We start from the raw sequence: 19,738 nt of genomic DNA, 5'->3' as shown, positions 1-19,738 counted from the left end.
ACTGCACGTTAGTGGTGGGTGATAGGAAAGACATGTAATCGTAGCGAAAGCAATCACTAAATTACACCGCCCTTATGTTATAGAGAAACGGAAAAGAAAAACTCGCACGAGAGCTGATGTAAACTTTAATACACAAGAAAATATCTCCCCTTGGTGCAACCTGGTAACTCGGTGCTATTTATTGGTTCATTTTTACGAATATAGATGCACATTGCGAGCATATATAGGTGGCTATTGATTTAAGATACACTCCTGTATTGCATGCGCGTTACTGTTGGTTACCGCAATTGCTATGGTCGGATGTACATACGTAAATTCTATGACGCGCTACAGCAATTCTTATCTAATGTGATCGCATCATTCACACGTCACCGGATTGCGCATGCTTCGTGCAGCGATTCTTGTTGCTGGACTCACATCAAACGCACAAAGAAAGATTTGGGTTACGTTTGCCCACGGATGCATAAGCATCCCGATTTGTGGTTAGACGAGCCGACCAGAGCTGTTGATAAAGTGTGACTGCGGCAATAAGTTATGCATGTGCTCAACAGCCATACTGCGTCTCGGCGAAGGACAAAATGCAGAAGGCGCTTGTCTTTAAGGTGGTAACGTTGATGCCTCTATTGTTGCCTAACAGCAATTAGTATTGCAATAAGTTTTAAACATCAATTATTACACGACAGAGCCCGAAAGAATGAATAATATTGCTCAGTGAGACGCCAACTTGTCATTTTTTCGATGAACACGCACGGCTGACACTGGCGCAAGGTTATGTACAGTGGCTGTATGAGTGTTTATTTGTAAAACTTTAGAAACTTCGTTCGAGGCATACGTGTAGGATCGGCATTCAAGTAAGTGTACATGTCATACGCAAGTCTCTTGATTATTCTATGTCGATAAGGTTAGATCTAGTTTACTATTCGTATTCCGAGGAACGTTTTGCGGATCAAGACGGCCACAAGAAATATAGTCTCAATGATTAGCTATATAAAAGCCCTACTCAGTGCAGGTAAAAATTTTGTACTCTAGTCTACAACGGAAACTAGTTAATGTAACTTGGTGTTATCGTAGGAGGAGTTCCCCCGCGTTTCACTGGTATCGTATGTGTCTAAATCGTCGGAATAAATGACAGATCACAACACAGTGCACTGAGAAATAAAAAAAGTCGTTCCATGTATTCAAATTATTTTAGTAAGATCGTTGAAACCGGGCACTTGTTTGACGATCATGCGGTAAAATCAGCGGTCCAGTTATCTAAGATCCAAGTGCGTCCGTGTGGCCCGACAGACTGCGGACTTTATACAATCAGATTGGTGTAACTGGAGGAAACATCCGCAAGAGAGGTGATCATTTGCTAGAAGTTTTCTGTCAAGACTGATAAAGTATCCCTATTAATTATCCTAAATTGTTGGGAACATAAACTCTTGATGTCCAACCTAACAGCTACCATATTCAAGAAAAATATCCAGGTGTAATGAAGCAAGCCTGGAGCGAAAGTCCACTTGAAATGACAACATGCCAACTCCGGCCTTCCCCGAACTTTCACCTGCGCCCGTTAAAATTATGGAGTTAGAAGACAACTGACGCAGACATTTTTAATTCGATATCGATTATACGGACACTCCAGGCGCATTTCTGCTGTAGCCATTGCGGTGACGTTCCATATAAGACAAAGTGTGCCAGGGTGAGCCGGCGAACGCGGTTAAATCTCGCGTGCGCGAGCGAGTAACGCCACCCGGATTCCTGCCTTCTCATGTGGGCGCGAGGTTGTGGCGCGGAGGAGCGGTGTTCTTCTCCGGCGGCTCCTGCAGTGCCTCGAAGTCCTCCTCACCCGCGGTTCCGCACAGAGTGGACACAACCACTGCGTCTACGACGGCATTGGCACGGGAATCACGGCCGCCGTAACAGACGCCTTTGGCGGCCGCCATAGGGGCGCGTTGCCGGTGCTCGCGTCTCTTGAAATCAGTCTAGGACGTCGATAAAGTGTGCGCCGCGTGGGCCTCATCTTCAAAGTGATCTGCGATGTTTGCAAAGTGTGCGTAATGCCGGTAGCTTCGTATGCGCTGTGATTTCGACTTTTCGTACGCTTTGAAGCGACAGATGCACGGAGGTCAATTACTACCCTTAGTTCGTACAGCTATCTAATTAATTAAGCTTTCTAATCTAATTATCTAATCTATCTAATTTATTTTTATAATTTGGTATCACAATCGGTGGTTTGCTTTTCCGGCGGGAGTACGAATTTATTTTTTAATAACGGAGGCCGGCATAACTTTTCTGTTATTTTAAAGCATATCAAGGAGAATCTAGTCAACCTGAGCCGCTTTTCAACTAGCTGAAGTTAGCGCGGCACGCTAACTTGAAGTTTCCAAGGAAGTGGCTGCAAGAAAAAATATTATTTTTGGTCCACTAATTACGTCGCTACTATGGTACAAAAAACATCTGAAAAAGTGATCAAAACAGGTTTCGAAGAGTAAGGACTCTATTTCAAATACAGTGCTAGCTATTAAGCTCTGTAGATAAATTAATAAGCAGGCGCGGGGCATTATACGTCCAATACAGAGACGCATCTATATTAGAGAGCGTAGGTTGCCAACTGCAAATCTATAAAAAGAAGAACAGTCAAATTAGAGCATAGGACGAACATGGCATTTGTAAATCATCAATGTAGCTGTACGCAAACATGTATTTTTATTAAAGGGACGGCGCAACAATCCCTTTGCACATTCTTCTTTGCATGCATTCGCCTCGATTTGCTTCGGCCAGTATTAGTCTAAGTTACCCTCCTAATTATACTCATATTATTTAAGAGACGTGAATAGAGGGATCGCTTCATGCAGGAAATTAGCAGAAACCAACATAGAAGCTGACATTAGAAGGGCAACTATTGATCGCTTGCTAACGCTGAGAGATAACAAGAATCCGTGAAGCCACAACTCGACATCAAGGGGAGGAGGGGCTATTGTAGGTTATTCTACAAGGTATTTGTGTTCCATGATAAGACGAAAAATGTCGTTGCCAGGAGAAATGTCATTTGAATAAAAATATAGTTAAACCTCCTTAGGAACTTTGAAAAACCTTTATAAAATATTAGACGTGAGTGGAGAAGGGGTTTATCCGGCACGCCACCAGCCAGCTTATGCACACGCCAGGTGGTAATCCCGTACTAAAGTGTCGCTCCCCTTTTCTTCTGTACTGTTTTCTAACAGGTGCAGTCATCATCATCATCATCATTATCACCATCATTATCACCACCCTACATTATGTCCAGTGGAGAACGAAGACACCTCCCCGCGATCTTCAATTACCCCTGTCCGGCGTCAACCAATTCCAGCTAGCGCCTGCGAATTTCTTAGTTTCATCACCCCCCCCCCCCTAGTCTTCCATCGTTTCGACTGCGCTTCCTTTCTCTTGGCACCCATTCTGTAACCTTAACGGTCCACCGGTTCTGTAACTTGACCTGCCTAGCTCCATGTCTTTCTCTTAATGTCAATTGGAATTTCGGCTATCCATGTTTGCTCTTTGATCCACACCGCTCTTTTCCTGTCTCTTAACCGTGTGCCTAACATTCTTCGTTCCATCGCTCTGTGCGCAGTCCTTATCTTGTATTCGAGCTTGTTTGTCAGCGCTCAAGTTGCTGTCCTTTATGTCAGCACCGGTAGAATGCATTGATTGTATACCTTTTTTTAATTATAATGTTGGTAAAGAAGTCCGACACTGTTGTGGACGACACGAAGGACGCGGACAAGAAGACGCAACAGCGTAGGCTTAGCCAGTCAAAACCAGGAACAGCGTCTAGCCCGACTTCCACTTAGTCCACTTCAGTAGCGCTGGCGTTCCGGCTACGGAGCTCGGCACGGCGCACTTCTTCTTCCTTACAACTTCCCCCCTCGCTGAAGACGGAGCCGCACAGGAGGCCTAAGGCGTCGTGAGGACGAAGGGCTCGTGATACGGCTTGAGCCGATATACGTGCACAATTTCCCGGCCTCGGCGGCGCAGGTCCATAGGGGGCATCAGAGGTTCGCTAACGTAGTTCACCAGAGAAGTTTGGCGTAGAACCCGGTAAGGTCCATGATATCGGGATACAAACTTGGAGGAGACACCTTGTGTTGAAGTAGGAAGCACCCACAACCAAACAAGAGTGTCAGGCGAAAACTGGTGGCGGGGGCGCCTGTCGTCATGACGAAATTTCTGTAGCGCTTGTTCTTGCGTTATAAGGGCGCGAGCTAGTTGCTGACATTCCTCTGCATACCGGGCGGCTTCGGAAGCCGGTGTACCCACTGATAAGTCGGGACGGTAAGGGAGAATAGTGTCAATGGGAAATTATGGTTCGCGGCCATATAGAAGAAAGAAGGGAGAAAAGCCCGTCGTTGACTGGGGTGCCGTGTTGTAGGCGTACGTGACATATGGAAGGTTGAGGTCCCAGTTGGTGTGGTTGGAAGCGACATACATCGAAAGCATGTCGCCAAGACTTCGGTTAAAGCGCTCTGTCAATCCCTTTGTATGCGGGTGATATGCGCTGGTACAGTGATGAATGACGCGGCATTCAGCGAGAAGTTCTTGAATCACGTCGGCGAGAAAGACGCGACCTCAGTCGCTCAGGAGTTCGCGGGGAGCGCCGTGACGTAGAATGAAGCGGTGAAGCAGGAAGGAAGCAACGTCACGAGCCGTCGCGGCTGGTAGAGCGGCCGTTTCTGCATACCTCGTGAGGTGTTCTACAGCTACAATGACCCAGCGATTGCCAGCAGCTGTGTATGGCAAAGGTCCGTATAAGTCTATCCCAACCCGGTCAGAGGGCCGCGAAGGGCATGGCAGAGGTTGCATTGGTCCAGAAGGGCGGCAAGGATCAGGCTTGCGGCGTTGAAATTCTGTGCATGAGCGAATATACTTTTGCACAAATGTGTACATACCACGTCAATAAAACATGTGGCGTAGTCTGGTGTAGGTCTTGAAGAGACCAGTGTGTGCGCACTGAGGGTCGGCGTGGAAAGCGGCGCATACATCAGTGCGGAGCTGCCGGGGTATTACAAGCAGCCATTTGCGGCCGTCGGAACCGTAGTTACGGCGATAGACAATTCCGTCGCGGATGGTGAAGTGCGAAGCTTGTCGGCGTAACGCTTGGGATGGTGGGCGTGCAGGTGAATTAGAGATGAAATCTATCAAAGATCAAATCCAGGAGTCCTTGCGCTGCTCCAAAGCCATGTCGACAGAAGCGAATGAGAGAAGTGGGTCGTCTAGGACAGACACACTAACAATGTCGGCGTGGACAGGCGAGCGCGAAAGAGCATCGGCATCGGCGTGCTTCTTACCTGAGCGGTAGACAACCCGGATATCGTACTCTTGGAGCCTCAGTGCCCACCGGGCTAGGCGGCCGCAGGGATCCTTGAGAGACGACAACCAGCAAAGTGCGTGGTGATCGGTAACGACATCGAAGGACCGGCCGTACAGGTATGGGCGAAATTTTGTGATGGCCGAGATGATCGCGAGACATTCTTTTTCCGTGACGGAATAGTTCGCTTCAGTTTTCGTCAGAGCACGGCTTGCGTAAGCAACAACATATTCTTGGCAACCGGGCTTGCGCTGCGCGAGCACAGCGCCAAGACCAACACCGCTAGCATCCGTATGGATTTCGGTGGGAGCAGTTGTATTGATATGGCGCAGTATCGATGGTGTTGTGAGCCGGCGACGTAGCGTCGCGAAGGCATCATCTCAAGTCGGGGACCACGCGGAAAGATTGGGGTCTCCCCGAAGAAGCTCTGTCAGAGGTGCCATAATCGAAGCGAAATTTCGAATAAAGCGGCGGAAGTACGAGCAGAGGCCAATGAAACTGCGCAAGTCTTTTAGACACGTTGGCTTCGGGAATTCTTTAACAGCACGGAGCTTAGCGGCATCAGGGAGAACGCCGTCCTTCGACACGACATGTCCAAGAATTGTCAGCTTGCGTGCCCCAAAGTGACATTTTTTCAGATTTAGTTGGAGGCCAGCGTCACTGAGAGAGCGTAAAACCTGCTCCAAGCGATGAAGGTGAGTAGGAAAATCTGGTGAGAACACTACTACATCGTCCAAATAACACAAGCACGTGTTCCATTTGAGACCTCGAAGAATAGAGTCCCTCATCCGCTCAAAAGTCGCGGGCGCGTTGCAAAGTCCGAATGGCATCACACGAAATTCGTATAAGCCATCTGGTGTGATGAAAGCAGTTTTAGGCTTATCTTCTGCAGGCATAGGCACCTGCCTATAACCAGAGCGTAGATCGAGGGAGGAAAAGAACTCTGCACCTTGTAAGCTGTCGAGGGCGTCGTCGATCCGCAGCAATGGATAAACATCCTTTCGGGTTATTTTGTTTAGGCGACGGTAATCCACGCAAAAGCGGATCGGGCCATCTTTCTTTTTAACTAAAACAACTGGCGATGCCCATGGGCTGTCGGATGGTTCAATGACAACACGCTTTAGCATGTCACCTACTTGCTCATCAATGACGCGGCGTTCTGTCGACGAGACGCGGTAGGGTCGCTGCCGTAGCGGTGAGTGAGAACCGGTGTCAATACGGTGACATACAGTCGTCGTTCAGCCCAGAGAAGTGCTATGGCTGTCAAAAGCACGGCGAAATTTCTCGAGGAGACGGAGAAGGTCATGGCGTTGCGTGGGGCTTAAGGCGTTGTCGATGACGTGGATGAAAACGTCTTCAGGCGATGTGGCAGGAACGGGAGTAGAGTAGAGGGTGTTGACCTCTGACGATTCAACAGAAAGTTCCGACGTGGTAATGGTGTCGTAAGGCTCCACAGAGCCGAGAGATTCGCCGCGAAGCAACGCAATCGGGAATGGGAAGTGGTTGTGTATAGGAAGGTGAGTAGCACCAGCTTGAAGGCTAAGCAACGCAGTTGGGAGTGGTGAGAGGTGGCGGTGAACGAAAGCAGTGGAAGGCGTGAAGAGTACGGTAGAGTTGGAGGCAACGGAACAGGATACAGGTGCCAGAACGGATGCATGCGGAGGTATATGGATGTCGTCAGTGAGGGACAACTTCGTGCCGGAAAGCGAAACGTCATCAGATATGGCATTGCCAAGCGAAGAGAAGGCGACTTCTGCACGGGAGCAATCAATAATAGCTTGGTGACGGGAGAGAAAGTCCCAACCTAAAATAATATCGTGGGAACAGTGGGGAAGAACGACGAACTCGACTGCGTAGAGCACTCCTTGAATTTCAAGTCTGGCGGTGCACGCAGCCACCGGCTGGACGTGCTGTGCTGTGCCCGTGCGGAGTAAAGGACCGAAGAAAGGCGTCGTGACTTTTCGTAATGAGCGGCATAGTTTTTCGGCAATTACAGATATGGCAGCACCTGTGTCAATGAGGGCAAGCACAGAGACTCCTTCAAAAGCGATATCAATAACGTTCGGCGGAGAAAGAAGAGGGCTTGAGCGTTGTGACGATGACGCAGTTCTTGCCTCGGGAACTGCGCCACTTAGTTTTCCGTGTTAGCGGTAGAGGGGCGTCGACGCATCGGGGAGAGCGAGCGACGACGAGGAGAAGGAGAACGGCGGTCGGAAACTGGGCGAAGGCTTCGGCGGGGAAGGGGTAAATCGCGGTCTGGAGCGTAAGACGACGGATGGTCGTACGCGGCTGTGCATGGGTCGTCACGTGGATGAAGTGGACGGCGGTGGCACAGGCGTGCGACGTGTCCGGGAATACCGCACGAATAGCAGATGGGCCGATTGTCCGGTGTGCGCCAGGGATTTATTACTCGATGGGCTGGAGGTCGTGGTGGCGTGGGGGTAAAAACAGGGCTAGGCATCGGAGGCGAAGCCCGGAATGTCGGTGGTCGTGGTCGTGCGACGGCGTCGGCGTAAGTCAATGGGGCGGTGAGTTGAGGAGCCCGTTCCAGAGGAAGGACCTCGGACACTTGTTGTCCTATACCGTGTTGTAGGGTCGGACTATGAGACTAACTTGACTCCGGTGGGTTGGAGATCAGGGAGAGCTGGCGAGCAACTTCTTCCCGGACGAAAGCCTTGATTTGCGAGAGGAGGGTGGCATCTGGAAAAGGAGAGGTCAAGCCGGACAACGATTCCTGGTGGGGAACAGGACTGCGGGTGAGGAGGCGTTGACGGCGGAGCTCGTCATAGGTTTGGCACAGTTCAATAACTTGGGCAACAGTAGAAGGGCTCTTGGAAATAGAGCATCTGAAACACGTCCTCGTCGATACCCTTCATGATATGCTTGATTTTAGTGCCCTCAGTCATGGATGCATCGACGTGTTTACAGAGATCGATGACATCTTCGATGTAGCTGGCAAAATTCTCACCAGGCTGCTCAGAGCGCGACTGCAGACCCAGCGCCTCCACCAATTATGGTAAAGAAGTCCGACACGGTTGTAGACGACACAAAGGACGCGGACAAGAAGACGCAACAGCGTAGGCTTAGCCAGTCAAAGCCAGGAACAGCGTCTAGCCCGAGCCCCACTTCAGTAGCGCTGGTGACCCGGCTGTGGAGCTCGGCACCGCGCACTTCTTCTTCCTTACAAATGATAAGCTTCCAGTCAGGATCTGACAACGTCTGTCGAATGCGCTCCAACCCATTTTTATTCTACTGTAAGTTTCATTCTCATGATCAGGGTCCCCTGTGAGTAATTTACCTAGGTAAACATTCGAGAATTAAGATATGGTATAGCCTATTTGGCATCTAAAAGACGCGTCGTGCCCACCGGCGCATTCCTACGCGGTGTGCTCTCGCAAATACCGCCGAATTCCTCGTCATCCGAGCGAGAGGCCGATATTGTTTTCCCCTGTGTGGCATGGCGAGAGAAAGTTCTTTAACACCCATCATCGACACAGAATAATTCTCTTCAAGAAAGTAATCCCTGTGTCCATGGCATCCTGTTGTTTCGAACAGTATTGTTTACTAATCTAAAACATGTTGCAGTTTAACAGAAAAAGGTAAAACCTTCACAGCGATACCAAAGTAAGTGATAACGAAAAAAAATCATGTTTGCAGTTCTTTCGGCCCGATAAATGCAGGCGAAATTCGCTGCTAATTCAATTAAGAATCATGGCGTCACGCACCCACAGGAATAACGAGACCTAACTGGGTGATCCCGACCATTTTTTGCCTCAACGCTGGAGTGATCAAGAGCGCCGACAGCGGCCAGCGAATGCTAACTCTTACCTCTGCCAAACGTGAAGGATTGTGACACCACATGTGCGCAGCAAGACTTCGCGCGTGATCCCACCAGCCATTTCGGCTCGAGCAGGCTCTGCACCCACCGCAGATTAAAGCTAGAAAACAACGTACGTAGGCCGCGTATGCGTTGAGCTGCGTAGACAGCGGTGCGCAGCCACGGTCTCGGCTACACTCTAAGAAAAGTTTACACCCTTTAGACTGTATATTTGCCACACAACGATAATCGCCATCTGTATGGCCCTTATTTCCTTTCTTGAAAACGCTGCACTCCTTACTTTCCTGTCGGGAATGATATGTCATGCTGATAACGCGCATGTCGTTCGTTGCTTGAAAGTACCGGGGTCGGCGCGTCAAAGAAAGGAAATGCGGAATAGACAGATGATGATTATTGTTGTGTGTCAAATATACACCCGGAAGGGTGCAACTGTTTTTAAAGTGTAGAAACGGTCAAGTGTGCACACCTGCTCCTTCTCCCTTTCTTGCAAGCACTCGATCACGTGACCTTCAAAACGTGGGCGGGTGAAATGACTGTGCGCATCAAAGCAGCATCCATCTCACCTCAAACCTAGCGTGCGTTTTTTTGCACCCACCATTATATGGCGCGCCGTACACGATCATATCGCACATGCAGTTCATATAAAAATTTACAGTGCAGGCACAAATTCGCCGGGAGTATTCATATACTTGCTATCGCAATAAAAACATAATTTGATATTGTAATAGGTATTCGAAACCTTTAGAGTTACTATTGATTAAATGACTTTTCATTAAAAATTAAATTATGGGGTTTTACGTTCCAAAACCACTATCTGATTATGAGGCACGGCGCAGTGGGGGACTCCTAAAATTTCGTCTACCTGGGGTTATTTACCGTGCACCTGAATCTATGTACACGGGCCTTTTCGCCCCCATCAAAACGTGGCCGCCGTGGCTGGGATTCGATCTCGCGACCTCGTGCTTAGCCGCCCAACACCAATGCCACTAAGCCACCATGGCTGGTTGCAACCCTTGATTGTCGTGCTAGTCAAACGTGGCTTTCTGAACCAATACGTGCTGACGAGATAGGTTGCACAGTCTCTGCTCCTTCTTTCTCGATTAGTAACTTGGGAATCCAGGAGTTGTGATGGCAACACTCTCCAAAAAAAAAATAACAAGGATGGCTGCGACCTCCAAGGACAAGACGACACATTCGCTTGCTGATTTGCTGAGTTTCATCGATTCTGGTTGCAAATATAGGCTCTTTGTTGATGGAGAAAGTGTTCTTCCTGCCGATTTTGATTGGTGTCAGGGATATGAGCGATGAAATCAGTGAACCCGCTTCTCCAATCGTGGAAAAGTCTGGCTTCCTTGGCGAGTTGTATCTCACTTTTTAAGGCCAAGAAACCTATCAAGCAAGCAAGACCCAAGGTACACGTCTGCGCATGTGCGTAGTGGGTCTCACGGCAAGGTTCAATTTCTAGAGCGCAGCGTTGTTCCAGTGCTACAGGTAAGATAATTAACTGTTTTTGACCTTCACAGCAGCTCAGCTCTGCAATTTGTGTTGCAGAATATCACATGGCGTTCTACAATATACTGACAGTAATGTCTGGGATCGTTTCAAGAGCTAAATACGTATGTGGTGCACTCATTACATAAGGCTAAATTCGATAAAATTACCTGGCCGCTTTCTTTTAGGATAAAAGCAAACGAGAGTTCCCTTAGGAAGTCGTGTAGCATCTTTATTTTTCGTTCGCCAATACGCGGGATTAGCTCATCCCCTCCAATGACTGATGCATGTATGTGTTCGCCGTGCGCGGTGTTCAAAGTAGAGCGGGGGCGCGGAAACTCGGCAAGCATCCTGCGCGTGTAGAGAAGCTCAAACTACTGTGAAGCGTGAGGTCCTGAGCAGACAACAACGGCCAATCGACGCGAAAAACACTCTTTGGAAAAAGTTTTTGAAATTTATCCATGGCTTGTTTCGAATCAAATAACTTGTGTTTGTGTAAATGCAGCGCTTCGAAACGAACTGAATCAGTCGTGAAGGCATTTAGCTCCATGCACAGCGTCGAAAAGCAAAGCAGAGGCGCTGTGCGGAGGTTTAAAGCTCAAAGCTGGAACGAAGCTCGAACGAGACTTGTTTGTAATTACTTCGAAAATTTTAGCAATCTAATAAACTCAGTACTCGCTGCGTTGAATGAGAAAACATTATCTACTTATAGCGAAAAAATATTTTAAAAAATATCAGGATGAACTGTCGCATCACGGTACAACGTGTGCCATGATATGCTCCAGACCTTCCAAGTTAGGTATTGTTCCCTGCTACTGTGCCTGTGGACAAAAGTGCAATAACGAGAATATTGATTCTCCTTAAAGCAATGTAACAGTAAAGCTCGGGTGGGAACGTAAACTAATAAAACAAAATTAGGCTTAGCCTGCATCACTATAATTTTATCAAGCATCTGTCGAAATGGTGGCACAGTCCACGATTTGAAGCATCCGCACGATATTTAAAGTATATAAGTATAGCAATTATCTATTTGACAGGAAAATGAAGTCATCCCGAGTGAAGTGTTTCTAACAAACCAGCGTTGGGTGAGTCACCTTTTTCCCAAAGTCATTCTCCGATGGGTGTCACCTGCTTGTTTCCGAAAGCAGTGAAATGCAACATGGCTATCTTTGCCGTACGATCACATGCATCCCCCCTTCCTTAATGGCGCATTGCAAAAGTGTTTCAAGATTAGCTCTCTTTATTGAGCTTGTCCGCCACGGCGTCGCGGCATATAACTACGCGGTATTCAGCGCATGCCTTAATAGCAGACCCTCTTTAGGTTCTTGCCTGAACTTCCGCTGCCTCAACCTGGCGTGGTTGCTTAGTGGCAGCGGTGTTGGGCAGCTAAGCCCGAGGTCGCGGGATGTATTGCTGGCCACGGCATCTGCATTTCGATGGTGGCGAAATGCGCAAACCCCCGTGGGTACTTAGGTGCGCGTTAAAGAACGTCAGGTGGTCCAAATTGCTGGAGTCCCGTGCTACGGTGTGCCTCATAATCAGATCGCGTAAAACCCCATAATTAAACTTTTAAATCAGTTGGGTCACTGCGCGGCGGCTACGTTGTGAACAATAACGTGGACTCGCGAGCTGGGGCAGCTATCACGAGATAATTATTCACGACGCTCAAACAGTGACGCCCGCCGCCACTGTGTGTATGTTACCGCAACAAAACACAGATTGGGCTAATGTTTGATGTAGAGCTGAGAGTTTTAGGGTGCGTGACTGCGGGTAGACGAAGCCAGACTATGCTTCCTTGCTTGCAGCAGGTGAATAAGCCAAGTGACCCCTCAGCCAAGTCAACTTCCCGGGATGTCAGAAGTGGTGGCATGATATTCTCATATTCAGCCAACGCGTGTCTTGCTGTCTCCTGCCCATCTACACGTAGTCTGTGGCCGCATGATTAAACGCGCTGGCGAAGCGCAGTGAGCTGTGGCCCGACAAGGTGAGCTCTTGCTAGGCATCCTAGGCACCCGCCTGTTGCGCGCACAGGAATAAACACCCCTGTGTCGATGTTTTGAGTGTTCTCTCAAGGTGTCTCAAAGGAGCCCAGAGTCTGAGAATCTACAATTGAAAATTTTCTCAGGCCAAAGACCACATAAAAAAACATTCCTCTACTTATAACCACACGTCCACTGTAAATGTTGCTGAACCTACTTTCATGAAAGCCCTTTGTCCCCCAGAAGGAATGTGTGTTCATAGGAATCGCTTCAGAACATAAATACGTATACCAGTGCGAAACATTTCTTCAACGATATAAGGGAACTGGCAAAAGTACTTCCACAGATCCATGACAGCTTGGTTCAGGGAAGTACTGAATATAAATTGTAGGGTAAATCGCAGCATTAGAAAGGTTAACAATTTAAACCACTTCTCTGAGAAAAACCCCAGTTTCTGCTGGCACACTTCTGACACTCATTGACACCACAATGTTTAGAAGGCACCTAACTCTACGCAGTTGCAACTCTTTACACTAAAATGGGCTCACGACTTCACCAAAGAAAACCAACCGGAAAAGAAGTTGCCTTAATAAGAGGGCAGTTAATCCCAGACGACTACGTTCAAACGGTATGAGAAGGTTATCACACCGCACTGAGCAGCATTGCGAGCTCAAAACAAAAATGGAAAAGCTCTATGTATAAGCTGATGCCATAGACGTGAGCACTGGAATACCTGAAGGGCGCACATGGAATGTGTCGCACGATATACATTGTGACCTTCAGCACGACTAAATATGAGCAGATTTCGCACCTCACATGACCTAGTTTCGCAACATATTTGTCCGACAAGTTGCCAGGAGTGAGAGTTGCAAATCCTTTACAGAGAGAGATGTATCCCAAGATACGGAAGGTTGTGGTGCAATTATGTTCCTACAAAACAGTTGGCATTGTTCGCCAGTAGCAGAACACAACAAGCTTGAATTTCTAACAAAAACCGCTTACTCAAGAACGCTTACAAAAACCCTTCGTGGCCAGGGCAACCTACACGCTCTTCTTCCCAGCGCATTAATAGCAAACGTCAGGGGCTTATAGAAGCACACGAATCTCAGAGATAGCAGGCTGAGCTAATGAAATTTATGCTCCTGTATGATAGTCCTTTACATTAGTTATAAACAGAACTGAAAAGGTGGATACAAAGGCTATTATTGAAGTACTGCTCACCCAAGTTAAATTGGTTGGGAGAGCGAAGTATTAAGTAGACCCTAAAAGAAACACTAATTTAACTAAGACTGATGAAATATTCTCCGAAACTATTGTTCTTATTCTCTCAAAGATATGTCGACGATATGAAAAGAAACTGAATGTGAAATATTCTTTTTTTCGAATTTCGTTCAAGCCTCTGCGGTAATATGTGACTGTGACGTCAAAAATATGAAGGAATGTTTCGGTATTTGGGCCATGGTGGTTAAATAAAAGTTTGCGAAACTTGTCAGGTTTATTGTTTGGCTCATTTATAACATGATTCCGCCCATTTTTATTGATGATCCTTTAATTAGGCCTCTAGCAGACGCCATCCAAATTCATTAATTTACGGTCGGGTTCGCGCGGAACACTCAAGCCGGCGTCGCCACTCGCTTTTCGCTTTTGCTTCTTTATTGTCTCACCAAGAGGCTTCTTGCGGTAAAACATGATTTTTGATAATACGGAAGGGTAGTTTATTAGTACAAGTGAAATAATTTTGTGCTGCAGGGATCCTTTAACAAGCAACGCTGCAACACACCCTTAGCACAGCAAATACTTGTCATTGAGAAGTCTTAAAGAGACACAGCAATTTTCATGGCAACCGCTTTTTTAATGCCATGTATAGCTTACAGTCCTGAGCATCTAATCAGGAAGTAGTAAACCCCAAACGCCGTGGAACATTTCTTTTACAGAAATTTTCGATCTGCTGTGAGGATGAAGTGGTACTCTGGAAGCATGCCGAAAACTGTGATAGTGATTATAGGCCGGCAGTAATGGGAGGCAGTCGACAAGTGCGGCCGTAGGTGTGAGAACGTATCATTTTCTTTATCAAGCCGACGTTCGTGCGATTGATGTTTTAGAAAGTTTTAAAGTGTTTCTGGATTAATAGCTGCGCGTTTTTGCGGTTTCCTGTCTAACTGCTTTGTTATTTGGCTAGTCCAAACGGCACCAAGCGAATTAAAAACGAAACGCTTTTACATGTGATACGTAGTTCGTGTTGCTGTAGCCAAGCATGCGCTTCTGATTTCCGATGTCATCTGTCGAAGACGTGAGTAGGCGCGACTAAAGATTTTAGCTTTAGATCCTTATAAAGTAGCACCCGAACGTCATGCTTCGATGAAAGGAAGCGGCAGCGGAAGCGACGAATCCGCGTTACACTATAGACCACCATCCCTACCACAAAGAGCGCGCCTGGAGAATGCCGATTGGTAAATGCGCCCTCGCGCTAAGCCAACCCGACACCAATTTCGCTTTGCCGACTATAGGTTACAGTGTTTTTCTTCTCTGTCTCTGTCTGGCGCCTCTGTCACATTGTACCGACGGCGACAATGTGCGGATGGTTGGCAGAGAACTTGGCGTGTGTGCAGTGTTACAAAGACGGTGACATGATGGTAAAAAATGCACCCATTTACGAGAAAACTTGTCAATGGCACCTTGTATCGCAAGGAGATCATAACACTCTGGGTATTTGCAAACTCGAGCTATACTCGCGCGCGTACAAGAGCATGCACGCCGCCATGCATGTGGGACGACGCGAGTGCCGCTTGTTATCGTGGAGTTTGCTTACTTTGTAATACGCACAGAATAAGGCGCGTGTATAATAATATACTAACTGCAATTTTAAGCAGTAGTTATACTGTACTTGAGGCAGTCGAATAACGTACGGTAACCTCTTGACTATATTTTGAAGTATCAATACTTCGCCACCAGGCCTCGCCACTTACTCGTGTTTCGGACTTTCTTTACCAATTTAAAGTTATATTTCCTACCTAAATACCTAACAGCGTGCTGGATTCTTATCACCATAAATCATGGTCATTTCAATTCCATCAACGTCTCCAAAAACATTTTTCCAATCATCAGTTCCTTTATACCAACGCTTCCTATAATATACAATGCCTGGAACGTGAGCCGCAAACGCGCTGCCCTTCCCTCGCCTGTACTCTCCTCCTTTTGGTACGGTGGCGAGCGCCTCTTGCGGCCAGCCCTTGTAAACACGCCGGTGGCGCGGCTACCGGGAGCCAGCCGGGAGCGACGTCGGCAGCCAAGTGGCTGGCGCGTCGTGAGCTTTCGGCGGCGGCGGCAGTGGTTGCCATGGGGACCGGTACGGTGGCGCGCGCCGTCCTGCGGCGCATGGTCGCAAAACTCGGCAGAGAGCTCCCTATGGAAAAGAGAGCGACGTTCCAGGCATATAGCTATAGGAGGCGTTGCTTTATACGTAGAAAGGAGCCTGCTCTAGCAATTTAAACAAACAGTAGAAGTGAACTCTATGAAAGGCTTCTGTGAAAGTATTTTGCATTACGGCATCACACCGGAGCAGCGCTTTACATATCGAAGCGCAGATCACGCTATATGGATAGTAAGTTGTCTTTGCAGATCTTCCTCGAATACCGAAAGTGACCGTTTAGAGGATATAGACAAGTAGGTAATAATTCTGAAAGTAATTCAAATTCAATATAGCAGAGGAATATCACTGCATGTTCTTCAGTTGTAACTAATTTGTCGACATCTTTGCAGTTAGGAACAGTCTACGCTTCATAGGGTGAAGCCAGCTGAGCATATAGCATGTACACTTCTTGTAAACATTGACTAGAAGATGAGACACTATTGACACGTGTACTTGTTTATCTTTATCAGGTGACAGAATTTAACCGTTTAACAAATGTTAACACTTAGCGTAGGACGCGCCTGCATGTATCGGAAGTTTCTGGAGTGTTATCGATAGTTATACCCGGTGTCTACTGCCACCGAGCCTTGCGTAATCTGATTACATGTATGCGCGACACGAATTGTATCGTAGTTTCTGAAAGACACTCGGGCCCCAGCGATTAATCTGGAAGCTTCGACGACTCACATAAAGAAGCCGACGCGCTTGACCAGCTGATCATATTTTCGACAATCACCGACTTTTCTCCGCTTTCGTTGTGGTTTCATTGCAACTTTTTTTTGTGGGTCCAAAATTAGCCGATAAAAGTTACTTTCCCCGTTCACAGCTTTTCTACTGTAGGCATCACGGTCACTAAAATATATTTGGGGTGCTATGCAGGATGCACCGAGTTCGGCGAAACTCGGTATCTTCACGAGCTCTGGCGGCAATACCCCAAGATGAAAGCACAAATGGTACCGAGACACTGTGTATCCTTCGACAAGACTCCGATTTCATTGGCTTATCTGGATTCACTCTGGGTGGCTACAATTCCTTGGTCGTTGCCTTCGGGGCGGTCGACTAACAGGGGCTCACGTGATCATACCGTCGGTGCATGGTCGTGCCTTCCTTCACTTGTTTGTCGTTCCACCGACTGCATTACATGCACAAGCAAGTTATAAAAATAATCCATTTAGTACAATACCATTAGTTACTTTAACGTGGTTTAGAAGCATTTTAAAGCTTACCAGATGTACACTGAATTTGTATTAGACTAATTTGTAATTTAGTACGCTTGGCATTATACCAAGAGGGAACGCTGTGGCGGCGACATCACATCAATTCACCGGGCGAGCACGGCGGCTAAACATCGAAGAGGCCCAGTGTAAACAAACTCGTAAAACGAGCTTGCAGTCCGTGACGTTTTGATCAGGCTCGACGATGACAACTATTTCTTGAATAGTTCTGTTCCTCCGTGAGCAATCTTTCCGGGCACCCCGCAAGACTGCCAATAGCTTCCGTGATTTTACAGATCGCAACGCGAACCTACTCTTCACGGCGCAATGCTGAAGAAACAACTTGTCCGGTGCTGCTTCTGCGAGTGCGCCGACTTCCTCCATTCTGTGTGACTGTGAGCGTCACGAATATTACTTAGTTTGTCCAAACCTAAGACAACCTATATAGATACGATGCGAGAAGGTGGTGGCGCCGAAAATGGATCTCACTACCAACGCAGTGAAGGAGACATCGACAAACTGCAAATGAGTGTATTTCTACTGTTTCATATTTCGCATAATAATACTGCACAAATTAAGTTACTTTCGTAGTAACGAGCGGAATATCCAGCAGTTTAAAAATCGCATTGAGAACCAATGACTCTTGGTGCTATTACATGCACGTGGGCCCGGAAAATAGGGAAAAGATGAAGGTAACATTTACTAACTTGGTGAGATAAAAGAAATTCATGAGTGACAATAAGCCCGCAGAATCTATCGAAGCATATCTTTATCCCAGTGAAATGTCAATAGCAGGTACTGATATAAAGCAGGAAACTTATACGAAAATTTCATGGGTTGAACAGCACATGGAAGACATTACCGAATCGTGATCGCCACGTTACCGATATCCTTGGAAAAAGTTTAGAATCATTGAATTCTGCCGGTTATGCAATTTGGGACATAAACGTGAAGGTTAACTAATAAACATGAGAAGTCGAGGAAGTAAGCGAAGTAAGAAGAATTGTTGGAGATAGCATTAAGGCAGGAAGACAGTGGCGTAGTAAACCTTGGCAACTGATATGCTAATTGAGATTAGGAAAAAAATGGAATCGGCCGGCAGGCCATGCACGTCTTCAATCACTTGTTCCCAATTGATATTAGGTGATTACATAAGCGTGACAGAATGGATACCAAGGAGATAGAACTGCAGCCGAGGATGGTAGAAAATTGCGTAATGGGACAAAAATATGATGTTTGTAGTCATAGGATGCAATCAGCTCGTTTAAGACGGGATTGTAGGGAGAGACATTTGTTTTGCAATGAAGAAAAATAGGTTTGGGGCACCGACAGTAGAGAGTCGTTAATGCGCGGGGACACCTCAGCTGCTGGTGCACTAATCAACATGACAACTGGCTCTGAAAAAGACAACCCCAGTTATGAAAAATAAACCAACGTTGTCCCAACACATCGTTTTGTTATGCATATTGCACCAAAGGCTTCCACAGTTAAGGACATTTAGTACCAATAGTGCAATGAGCATTTTTCTTTGTAAATAATGGTTTATATGCGGTTGATTCATTCCAATAATTCCATTTTTTGCACTAATACATGCTGCTGCTGGAGGCACTCAACCGCCTGGTGGCAATAGGCGAGCGCCAGGTACGTGCTCTTGAGAGTGTGACAGAGGTCCAGAGGGCTGCTCTGCAACAGTAGTATTGGTGCCCTCACTGCTCTCCAGTCGAGCCCCCATGAGACACCTTTTAAAGGAGCTTATTATTTTGTTTATTATTCAAGAACATTAATAAAATTATTGCAATAAACATTGTGCCGTACATATTAGGAAGCTTGTAACACGCACTTGGTGTCTCTTCAAAATAGGCAAAAACTTAAGACAACCTGTGCCACTCTTGGACCATGTAAGTGAAAAATACACTAATACAGCATACACGTCATTGCGCTGCTTGTACTTTCTATGTGCAAGAATACACTGCGTGTTGATTAGCCACAAGATGAACGGCGTGTGTTATTCACAATGAAAATACAGGAACAGCAGGAGCTTAATAATGCTATCACATATAGAGTGTGCATATGACTGCAACACTCCCCGATTCAAACGTGCCATTACATGCATGTACGATACCACATATTCTTTACCAATGTCATATATTTGCATGTACACATTTTCACGCAGCTTGAGCCCTTGCATAGCTCACTTCTGATATATGCATTTCATAGGCCAAATAATTGTACACTTTGTCCTTTTGTGTCGTATTAAAAGTGGCATTCTCTACAGTCGGATACAACTTCAGAAGACAGGAGAGGCCCCACCCAGATAACCAAAGCGCAGCAGCCGATTGCCTCCACGTCTAAAGAAATAGCCCTTCTACAACGGGCGAGTATTAGTGCGTCCGGCGGCACGACGTCAGTCTATAGTGCATGCCCATTGGTGCAGGCTTGTGTTCACCTGCCTTTAAAGTGCAGATTCCGCGGTCTTCT

At 47.0% G+C, this 19,738-nt stretch overlaps 1 protein-coding gene across 3 annotated transcripts in view; it reads right to left on the bottom strand.

Moving 5' to 3' along the window:
* Positions 1–19,738, bottom strand: part of LOC135918808 (uncharacterized) — a 124,354-nt gene that overhangs the window by 61,749 nt on the left and 42,867 nt on the right. The gene's annotated exons all lie outside the window — the stretch shown is intronic.

Source organism: Dermacentor albipictus, chromosome 2, assembly GCF_038994185.2.
Source record: "Dermacentor albipictus isolate Rhodes 1998 colony chromosome 2, USDA_Dalb.pri_finalv2, whole genome shotgun sequence".
NCBI classification, from domain to species: Eukaryota; Metazoa; Arthropoda; class Arachnida; order Ixodida; family Ixodidae; genus Dermacentor; species Dermacentor albipictus.
Note: the sequence above shows the minus strand (reverse complement) of the source record. Positions and strands in the feature narration are given on the sequence as shown.